General features: G+C 40.7%; 1 protein-coding gene across 5 annotated transcripts in view; it reads right to left on the minus strand.

Moving 5' to 3' along the window:
* The window catches only part of UBAP1 (ubiquitin associated protein 1), an 85,824-nt gene that overhangs the window by 61,241 nt on the left and 12,618 nt on the right, over window positions 1–11,965 (minus strand). Inside the window, exon 2 of one of the 5 annotated variants that reach the window (XM_011950555.1) lies at window positions 1,156–1,278. The exons of the other annotated variants lie outside the window; for them this stretch is intronic. The gene's annotated coding sequence lies outside the window, so the exon portion shown is untranslated. The remainder of the gene's footprint in view (window positions 1–1,155; window positions 1,279–11,965) is intronic. 5 annotated transcript variants of the gene reach the window in all.

Consider the following 11,965-nt stretch of genomic DNA (forward strand, 5'->3'; position numbering starts at 1 on the left):
GAGACTACAGTGAGCTGAGATCGTGCCACTGCACTCTAGCCTAGGCAACAGAGCAAAACTCTGTCTCAAAAGAAAAAAAAAAAAAAAAAGAACCAAGGAAACATGATACCATAAAAGAAAATGAATAAAATGCCAAAAAACAACCCTAAAGAAATGGAGATCTATAGAACTGACTGACAAAGAATTCAGAATAATCCTCTTGGCCAGGTGCAGTGGCTCTCACTTGTAAACCCAGTACTTTCGGAGGCCAAGGCAGACAGACTGCTTGAGCCCAGTCAGTTCGATCAAGACCAGCACAACATAGTGAAACCTGTCTCTATAAAAGAAAAAAAAATTTAATAAAAATTAAAATAAATAAATAAATAATCCTCTTAAAGAAGGTCCGTGAACTACAATAAAACACAAATAATCAGCCAGGCACAGTGGCTCACGACTGTAATTCCAGCACTTTGTGAGGCCAAGGCAGGTGGATCACGAGGTCAAGAGTTCAAGGCTAGCATGGCCAACATAGTGAAACCCCGTCTCTACTAAAAATACAAAAATTGGCCGGGTGTGGCGGCACACACCTGTAGTCCCAGCTACTCAGGAGGCTGAGGCAGGAGAATCACTTGAACCCAGGAGGTGGAAGTTGCAGTGAGCCGAGATTGTCACTGCTCTCCAGCCTGGGTGACAGAGTGAGACTCCGTCTCAATTAAACACACACACACACACAAATAACAATATTAGAAAGACAACACATGAACAAAATGAAAAGAAACAAATAATAAAAACCAAATCTTAGAGTTGAAGAATATAATGAGTGAACCAAATAATTCAATAGAAAACTTCAACAGCAGACTCAATCAAGCTGAAGAATCAGTGAAGCTGGGTATGATGGCTCACGCTTGTAATCCCAGTGCTTTGGGAGGCTGAGACAGGAGGATCATTTGAGGCCAAAAGTTCAAGATCAGCCGGGGCAACATAGTGAGACCCCATCTATATTAAAATAAATTTTTTAGGCCAGGCACCATGGCTCACACCTGTAATCCCAGCACTTTGGGAGGCTGAGTAGGGCAGATCACCTGAGGTCACGAGTTTGAGACCAGCCTGGTCAACACAGTAAAACGTTATCTCTACTAAAAATACAAAAAATTAGCTGGGCGTGGTGGTGCACACCTGTAATCCCAGCTAATTGGGAGGCTGAGGCAGGAGAATCGCTTGAACCCCGGAGGCGGAGGTTGCAGTGAGCCGAGATCGCGCCATTGCACTCCAGCCTGGGCAATAAGAGTGAAATTCCGTCTCCAAAAAAAAAAAAAATTTTTCTAATTAGCCAAGCTTATTGGCACACACTTATGGTCCCAGCTACTCAAGAGGCTGAGGTAGGAGGATAAACTTCAGCCTGAGAGGTCGAGACTGCAGTGAGCCATGACCACACCACTGCACTCCAGCCTAGGGGTCAGAGCAAGACCTGGTCTCGAAATAATAATTAATAAATAAATTAAAAGCCAGCAGCTTTTTATAGAAACTTGGCAAACTAATTTTAAAAATCACATGGAGCCAGACATGGTAGCATGTTTGTGTAGTTGCAGCTACTCAGGAGACTGAGGTGGAAGGATCACTTGAGCCCAAAAGTTGGAGGCCAGCCTAGGCAACATAGTGAGACTCTATCTCAAAAAAACAAACAAACAAAAACACACACACACAGCAAAAAAATTTGTATAGAAATCCAAAGGACCTACAATCTTACAACTTTGAGAAACTTTCTTTTCTGATTTCAAAATTTATTATACAGCTATGATTATCAAGATAGTGTGATATTGGCATAAAGATAGACAAATACATCAACAGAATAGAACAGGTCCAAATATAAATATGGAAAAAATATTTTAGAAAGGGTAAACTTTTCAACAAAAAGTGCTAAAATAGATATCTATGTGCAAACAAAAAAAATCTTCCGTCCACATGACATCATACATAATTAAGTCAAAACTAATCATAGACAAAAAAGTCAAACCTAAAAGTATAAAACTTCAAAAAGAGAACATCTTCCTGACCTTAGATTAGGCAAAAATTCTTAGATATAACAACAAAAGCACAAACCATAAAGGAAAAACTAAAGGGGACTTCAACGAAATCAAAAACTTCTTATAAGACACTGTTAGAGAAAAAAAAAAAAACTTAACTGAATGTATGAAATACATTTAAAAAGACCTCTGTTCTCTTCTGAATCTACTAGTGAAAAGACAAAAGAAAAAAAAATCTGTGTATGTATATGCACAGAAAAAAAGATAAAAATATACAGGCATGAATAAAGTAAGTTTGAGTAAGAAATGTCAGGGGTCAAGTCTCAGTTCTGCAACTTACTAGGTTACGTATCCCTTGCACAAATTAACATCTGAGTTTTAATCAATAAAATGCGAATAATAGGCTGGTCCACTGGTAGTGGCTCATCAGAACTTATTCACAGCAGTGTTACTAACGTTGGTATACAATCCCCCACTGCTAAATTTGACTGGCTTAAAAAAGAAAAATAAAATAGGCATAATAGCAACTATCTCATAAAGTTATTGTAAGGATCAAATGAGATAATGCATACAAAGTGCTTAGAACAATCTGAACACATGGCATAATGTTTTCAATAAATGTGAGCTCCACAAATATTTTATACAAATATTCTAACAGTGGATATTTCCAATGGTGGCTTAAAGAAAATTTTTATTTTCTTTTTATACATCTCTGTATTCTAACTTCTCAAAATAGCTATTACACATTCTTAGCAATATAATTTTTAGCCCTCAAAATGAATAAAAAATGAAACAAATAAACCTAACTGTACATAAAATTAGTAAAATGACTAGAGGATATAATTATTTGAAGTGACTTTAGAACTCAGTACTCTAATTGTATACATCAGTAAAATATATTTGTAGTGTTATGACATATATTGGTTTTCATCCACTGTTCCTGGTTCATAATTCCCACAGCCCTAGTAACAGTCTTCTGATAGAATATTGGGTGTGTTAGGTCTCAGGGGCAGGTCTCAGGAAACAAAACCTCTTCCTCTGCCCTACTTTCACCTGCCCCAAGAAAGAACTATAATCTTTCCCCACCTTTCTCACTGTGGGTCTTAACACCCACCCCAGCGAGGGGACTGCCCTATACCCTGAGAGAAGGCATGCTGACATCATGAAGCTTCCACAAAAGCCCAAGAGGACTGGGTTCAGAGAGCTTCTGGAGAGCTGAACACCTGGAGGTTCCTGGATGGTGGCACCCAAGAAGGGTAGAGAAGCTCCACACCTCTTCCCCCATACCTTGCTCTATGCTTCCCTTCATCGACATCCTTTGTAAGATCCTTCAGAATAAACAAATAAATTTCAGTGTTTCCCTGAGTTCTGTGAGATGCTCCAGCAAATTAACTAAACCCAAAGAGCAGATTGTGGGAACACCAACATGAAGACAGTGGGTCATAAGATACAGGGCCCCAGACAGGAAACTGGTGTCTAGGGGTGTGCGGGCAGTCTCGAAGACTGAGCCCCCAACCTGAATTGAATCGGAGAACACCCAGCTGGTGTCCACTGCTTGGTGAACAGGGGAAAAACCCCCACACTTTTGGTCACAGATGTGTTCTATATTGATTATTGTTGTGGTGGTGTGAGAGTGGAGGAAGAATGTGGTCTGAGAATTTCCCCTACACAATTATTTTTATTTTATTATTTTTTTTTTTTTGAGACAGAGTCTTACTCTGTCACCCAGGCTGGAGTGCGGTGGCGCGACCTTAGCTCACTGCAACCTCCACCTCCTGGGTTCAAGTGATCCTCCTGTCTCAGCCTCCTGAGTAACTGGGATTACAGGTGCATACCACCACACCTGGCTAACTTTTGTATTTTTAGTAGAGAGATGGGGTTTTGCCATATTGGCCAGGCTATTCTCAAACTCCTGACCTCAAGTAATCTGCCTGCCTCGCCTCCCAAAGTTCTGGGAATTACAGATGTGGGCCACTGCGCCTGGCCAGAGCTCTCTTACACACTATTTTAAGAACATAAAGAACAGCAAAGATTTTAGATTGTACTTATTAGCTATAATAGCAGTATTACTATTTTAAAACCCTTTTTACATGAGTTCAATATAGAAAATAAGTAATTATAGTTGTAAAGAACTAATATTTTTATATAAAAGAGGAAAGGCAAAATATTTAAAGTCCTATAATTCTAAAATCTAAATTACAAATATATTTCTTTGCAGCGGCTAAAAGTTAAACAAATAATAAATATCATTATGAACTTGTGATTTTAAAAAAATACATTAGCCAGGCTTGGTGGCTCATGCCTATAATTCCAGCACTTTGGGAAGCCAAGGTGGGACAATCGCTTAAGGCCAGGAGTTTGAGACCAAACTGGGCAACATAGCAAGACCCCCACCTCTAAGGAAAATTGAAAAATAAGAGTTCAAGGCTGAGAGAGGTTGGTTTTTAAATTGGAAAGATGAACTAGAACTTCAGATCTTTTTTTTTTTTTTTTTTGAGATGGAGTCTTGTTCTATCGCCCAGGATGGAGTGCAGTGGCCTGACCTCAGCTCACTGCAACCTCCACCTCCTGGGTTCAAGTGATTCTCCTGCCTCAGCCTCCTGAGTAGCTGGGATTACAGGCACGTGCCACCACACCTGGCTAATTTTTGTATTTTTAGTAGAGACGGGGATTCACCATGTTGGTCAGGCTGGTCTCACACTCCTGACCTCATGATCTGCCCGCCTCAGCCTTCAAAGTGCTGGGATTACAGGCGTGAGCCACCACGCCTGGCCTGAACTTTAGATCTTTCAACTCATTGTCCACAGTTCTGCCATTACAATACAAGCTCTCATAGCAAAACACACTATTTAAAAAGTTTATACAGGCCGGGGACCATGGCTCATGCCTGTAATCCCAGCACTTTAGGAGGCCATGGTGGGAGGATCACTTGAGGTCAGGAATTAGAGACTAACCTGGGCAAAACAGCAAAACCCCGTCACTAAAAAAAACTTTTTTAATTAAAAAAAATTAAAATAAAAAAAAAAGTCCAAGGCCGAGAGAGGTTGGTTTTTAAATAGGAAAGCTGAACTAGGACTGTTTTTGTTCGCAAATCCACTTTTACTTTTCATTAGTTTAAATCCTTGAGGGGTACAACATCATGTGAATTCTGTGTCCAATGGTCTTAGCAGGAAGATTCCTTTGGAATTTGGCACGGACCATGTCTGTTTCCATGGGTGCAAATTACCTTTCCACAGATTACTCTGGTTTTGTTTGGTTTGCCACCAGGAGTCACTGTGTTGTTCTTTGCTTTGTATACATAAGCACAAATCTCTTGCCCAAATAGAATTCAGTTTCATCTCAGGCATAAACACCTTCAATTTAAAAACAGTTATGTGGCCGGGCGCGGTGGCTCAAGCCTGTAATCCCAGCACTTTGGGAGGCCGAGACGGGCGGATCACGAGGTCAGGAGATCGAGACCATCCTGGCTAACACGGTGAAACCCTGTCTCTACTAAAAATACAAAAAACTAGCCGGGCGAGGTGGCGGGCGCCTGTAGTCCCAGCTACTCCGGAGGCTGAGGCAGGAGAATGGCGTAAACCCGGGAGGCGGAGCTTGCAGTGAGCTGAGATCCGGCCACCGCACTCCAGCCCGGGTGACAGAGCAAGACTCCGCCTCAAAAAAAAAAAAAAAAAAAAACACAGTTATGTGCTCTCTTTCATTCTAGAGACCCCACTTTTAGCAAACATAAAATGGCCTTGGACCACAGCCTGGCAGACACATTTGCCTTTTAGAAGTCCTATTTCCAACAGGCCTCTAAAAGCTTCAAGATGGTGGAAAAAGTAAACTACAACTTTCGATCTTTCAACTCACTGTCCAGAGTTCTGCCATTACAATATAATCTCTCATGGCTAAAGACACTATTTTAAAAGTTTACACAGGCCAGGCACAGTGAATCACACCCACAATCCTGGTGCTTTAGGAGGCCACGGTGGGAGGACTGCTTGAGGCCAGAAATTTCAGACCAGTGAACATACTGAGAATAATAAATACACTCTCAAGCCCACACCAGAGCTACTGACTCAGAATCTACATTTTAATAATACATCCAGGTTATCCATACACACACTAAAACTTTGAGAAACACTGATCTAAAACAGTGTTGTCCAACAGAACTTTCTACACTGATGGAAATATTTTATATCTCCATTGTCAATGTTGGAGACATATCAGACAGGGCAGATACAGAATGTCTCAAATTAGAACTGCACCTAAACATAATTTCTTATACTACTAAATGAAATAAATCTCCATTACCCTAATATATATACTCTTCCACTAAATATAATGCCAATAATATATCCAAAGCAGGCTGGGCGCTGTGACTCACACCTGTAATCCCAACACTTTGGGAGGCTGAGGCAGGTGGATCACTTGAACTTAGGAGTTGGAGACCAGCCTGTGCAACATGACAAAACCCCATCTCTACGAAAAATAAAAAAAAAAAAAAGAGCTGGCCATGGTGGCATGAGGCCGCAGTACCAACTACTCAGGAGGCTAAAGTAGGAGAATCACCTGAACCGGGGAAGTCAAGGGTGTAAAGTACTGTGACTGCATCACTGCATATAAATTTAGGTCAGCTTGCCAATTTCTGTAAGAAAAATAAAAAAAAAAAAAAAAAAGAAAAGACAGAAAGGAAAAAAGATTCACTATTAAATTACAAGAACTGCGGGGCATGGTGGCTCAAGTCTGTAATCCCAGCACTTTGGGAGGATGAGGAAGGTGGATCCCCTGAGATGAAGAGTTCGAGACCAGCCTGGCCAACATGGTGAAACCCCATCTCCACTAAAAATACAAAAAATTAGCCAGGCTTGGTGGTGAGGGCCTGTAATCCCAGCTACTCAGGAGGCTGAGGCAGGAGAATCACTTGAACCCGGGAGGCAGAGGTTGCAGTGAGCCGAGACCGCACCACTGTACTTCAGCCTGGGTGACAGAGCAAGACTCCGTCTCAAAAAATAAATAAACAAATACGTTACAAGAACTAGCTAATATTTCCTCTTTAAGAAAATGGATAGGACAGGACATAAACAATTAAAGACCTTCCATGATTTTTGTTTAAGATTTTAATATAAAGTTTTTTTAACTTTTAAGTTCAGGCGTACATGTGAAGGTTTGTTACACAGGTAAACTTGTGTCATGGGGGTTTCTTGTACAGATTATTTCGTCACCCAGGTATTAAGCCTAGTACAAGTTAGTAATTTTTCCTGATCCTCTCCCTCCTATTTCTGCGAAAGTATTTTCAGAAAACAAAAGTTGTTAAGTTTGCTTCCTTTTGCTAGAATATCTCAGAAATACAGTAAACCTTTGATGAAAAAATGAAATATTTCTGGCTAGGCACAGTGGTTCATGTCTGTAATCCCAGCACTTTGGGAGCTGAGGTGGGTGGATCACCTGAGGTCGGGAATTCAAGTCCAGCTAGACCAACATGGAGAAGCCCCGTGTCTATTAAAAATACAAAATTAGCCGGGCATGGTGGAGCATGCCTGTAATCCCAGCTACTCAGGAGGTTGAGGCAGGAGAACTGCTTGAATCCAGGAGGCGGAGGGTGCGGTGAGCCAAGATTGCGCCATTGTACTCCAGCCTGGGCAATAAGAGCAAAATTCCGTCTCAAAAAATAATAATAATAATTAAATATTTCCAATTTTGAAAGTTTACAAACTACCCCTAAAGTCTGCTCCAACAGTAATTTTTAATTTGGCTGACCATTTGACCTTGAATTCCACCCATGGAGCCAGATCACTTCTCTCATAAGGTGTGCTATAAGACACAATGATCGGCCGAGACAATCACTTGAACCCTGGAGGCGGAGGTTGCGATGAGTCAAGATTACGCCACACTCCAAGCTAGGCGACAGAGCGAGACTCTGTCTTTAAAATAAAATAAAAATATATATATAATGACCTACTAGAAGAAAGAAATGGGGAAGTTACTGCCCATATCCTTCCCTGTGAAACTACTGAAGGAAATGTTAACACTCCCAAACTATAGAAAGATTTTAGGATTAGGAAGATTCCATTCTTACCAATAAGGCTGCAAACCCCACCTGGGACCAAGACCATGATGATGATAAAGCAAAAGACAGGCAAAGCCAGCCTAATCTTTTTTATTATTATTTTTTTTTTTTTTGAGATGGAGTTTCTCCCTTGTCGCCCAGGCTGGAGTGCAATGGTGTGATCTTGTGATCTTGGCTCACTGAACCTCTGCCTCTTGGCTTCAAGCAATTCTCCTGCCTCAGCCTCCTGAGTAGCTGGGATTACAGGAATCCACCACCATGCCTAGCTAGTTTTTGTATTTTAAGTAGAGACAGGGTTTCACCATGTTGGCCAGGCTGGTCTCAAACTCCTGACCTCAGGTGGTCCGCATGCCTTAGCCTCCCAAAGTGCTGGGATTACAGGTGTGAGCCACCACACCCAGCCCAAAATGGCCTAATCTTGAGTCTCCAATAGGTTATTAACGGAGGTTGGGAATAGGCCAGTGGTAGTAACAACAAAGAAGGCAGGGAGTTAAAAGGTAGCTGAAAGTGCCAGGCATGGTGGTTCATGTCTGTAATCCCAGCACTTGGGGAGGCCGAAGCTCAAGAATCACTTGAGGCCAGGCATTTAAGACCAACCTTGGTAACAGGGCAAGATCCCATTTCTTTAAAAAAAAAGAAAAAAAAAAGCTAAAGACTAAGATTAGCATTCAAATCGTTTAACTTTGTTGCTCTCTTCTATTTACCCATCAAATCTAATGGTAACTAAAAATTTCCAGTTACACTTTTCTGTATTTCATGAGGGACACTTTAAAACTATGGCATTTACATAAGTAAGGATTCCCAATGATCTAAGAGCATGCCTTTCATAAATGTCAAAGGTATACTATATATCACTAAACAGTATTTGTAGTGTATTTTTAATCTGGTGGTTGTTTTATATTTCTTTTTTTTTTTTTTAGTGAACTCAGATTACTCAGGAGATGTTTTATATTTCAGTGTGATCCTTGCCCAGATCAAATATTCGACTCCTTAGAAGAATAATTCCTAAAGTCAAAGTACTCACTAATCTTCTCACGGAAAAAATTAAACATGTTTTTTAGCAGCTTTAATACACAACATAGAAAAATCAATGTCACCAAGATGTATATATGTATTTATACATATAACTTAAGTCATAAGGGTTTAATGGTAAGTAGGAGACACACGAGTCCAAGGAACTGGACAGTTTCTTTTTTTTAAAAAAAAAAAAAAAGCAAAAAACATTCTTCTAAGATGTTTCCGTATCAACTCTTCCACAATCCACAATTATTCTTGGTAAGATAGGAAACACACAAGTCCAAGGAACTGAACAGAGTTTAAAAAAAAAAAGAAAAGCAAAATATGTTCTTCTAAGATGTTTCCATATCAGCTCTTCTACAATCCACAACTATTCTTGATAAAGCCCAATACTGTAAAAACTAGACATCAAAAAGAATTTGAATATATTTTAGTGAAAGTGCTAACAGCTTAGACTGAGTGACACACTATCAATTGTATATAATACTGTCCACACGAGAAAGGTCTCACTATCAAATCACATTAACATTTAATAAGATGCACATCTCATTCACAAATCTGTTGGTGTCTCAGTTTTCAACAATGTATGAAACCAACATGTAAAGCACAATCCAGCCTCCTTTTAAAACCCTGCAGCCCTATAACTCCAAAGATAACAAGAAAGCAACTTTTAAGAAGTCTGCCTTTGTCATCAAGCAGACATTGCAACTAAATGTCAGATGAGATACCACATTATAGATAGGTATACTACTGTATTTATTAAAACAGCATGCCTGGCAGCAAAGAAGGATTTCCCAAATTTGATACAAGCACAAACCGGCCGGGTGCAGTGGCTCACACCTGTAATCCCAGCACTTTGGGAAGCCATGGCGGGTGGATCACCTGAGGTAAGGAGTTCAAGACCAGCCTGACCAATATGATGAAACCCCGTTTCTACCAAAAATACAGAAATTAGCTGGGCGTGGTGGTGGGCGCCTGTAATCCCAGCTATTCGGGAGGCTGAGACAGGAAAATTGCTTGAACCTGAGAGGCAGAGGCTGCAGTGAGCCAAGACCATGCCATTGTACTCTAGCATGAGCAATAAGAGCAAAACTCTGTCTCAAAAAAAAAAAAAAACACACAAACCATGAAAGACTGAAAAATTCAGTTCATTAAAAATTATGAGCTTTTCTCACCAGAAGACTATGAAGAGATGAAAAGTCAAGTCATAAATTGGGAAAGGATATTTGCAACCTATAAATTAACAAATAATTAGTATCCAGAATATATAAAGAACTCTTAAAAATGAATCAGAAAAAGAGAAACAACCAAAAAAAAATATAGGCAACAAAATTGAATATACACTTCGCAGAAGCACAAATGACTAATGAATATATATGAAAAGATGACCAGGTTCAGGAAATGCTGATAAAAAACACCATTTCAAACAATTTCAAACCCACCAGATCAGAAAAAAAAAATTAAAGTCTGACAATATCAAGTGTTGGGGAGGAAGCGAAGCAGCCAAAACACACACTGCTGGCTCTTGACTCAGTAACCACAAGATTTGCAATTACCATGAGCCAATTCAGTGACTCAAACACTGGAAGTGTTTGGTAAGCATTAAGCAACTGATAATGACCAATCAAGCATTCTGAGAACACATGAGGATTACTGCCAAATATAAATTTTGGCCCGTAATGAACCAGATCCAATCTGACTCAGCAATATAAAAAAGAAACTTTCAGCCATTTATCCAGTTTATCCAGTTTATTTTGTGAAGTAAAAAATAATCAGGTATTCATTTCCTCTTAGAATACTGATGACATAATGTGACTAAAATTTTAATGAACCATTTATCATTCCAGTTACACTATTATTTCAATTAAAACAAGCAGTTCACACTGGTATTACTTTAAAACTAGTGCTTATACCTTGTAGGAATTGGAAAGGTCCAGTGGCCACCTAAGAGGGGCAAAATGGCATAAAAGAATGCAGCATAGGCATCGAGACTGGACAGATTTCAGTTCAAATTCACTCTACCTAGCTGTAACTTTAGTTAAGTTACACAATCTCTGTGATCCTCAGTTTCCTCGGTACATAAAAAACACACACATCACAACCTACCTACCTAATTCAAGTGTGAGAACTGAGTGTTTTTGGGGTTTTTTTTTTTTTTTTTTGAGACAGAGACTCGTTCTGTCACCCAGGCTAGAGTGCAGTGGCATGATCTCAGCTCACTGCAACCTCTGCCTCCCAGGTTCAAGTGATTCTCCTGCCTTAGCCTCCCGAGTAGCTGGGATTACAGGCACCGCCACCACACCCAGCTAATTTTGTATTTTTAGTAGAGATGGGGTTTCACCACGTTGGCCAGGCTGGTCTCGAAATCCTGACCTCAGGTGATCCACCCGCCTGAGCCTCCCGAAGTGCCAGGATGACAGGGATGACTCACAGTGCCCGGCCAAGATTATTTCTTCTGAGGTAGGGTTTTGCTCTGTTGCCCAGGCTAGAGTGCAGGGGCATGATCTTGGCTCACTGCAGCCTCAAGCTCCTCAGCTCAGGTGATCCTCCCACCTCAACATCCCGTGTAGCTGGGACTATAGGCATGAACCACCAACCCCAGCTAATTTTTCTGTAATTTTTGTAGAGATGGGTCTCACTGTGTTGTCCAGGCTGGTCTTGAATTTCTGGGCTCAAGCAATCCACCCGCCTGGCATTTCCAAAGTGCTGGAACTACAGGCATGAGCCACTGCACCTGGCCAAGTATTTAACAGGGCCGGGTGTGGTGGCTCACGCCTGTAATCCCAGCACTTTGGGAGGCCGAGGTAGGCAGATCACCTGAGGTCAGGAGTTTGAGACCAGCCTGGCCAACATGGTGAAACCCCATCTCTACTAAAAATACAAAAATTAGCCA

The sequence above is a fragment of the Colobus angolensis genome, unplaced genomic scaffold, assembly GCF_000951035.1.
Source record: "Colobus angolensis palliatus isolate OR3802 unplaced genomic scaffold, Cang.pa_1.0 Scaffold308, whole genome shotgun sequence".
In the NCBI taxonomy this organism is placed as follows: domain Eukaryota; kingdom Metazoa; phylum Chordata; class Mammalia; order Primates; family Cercopithecidae; genus Colobus; species Colobus angolensis.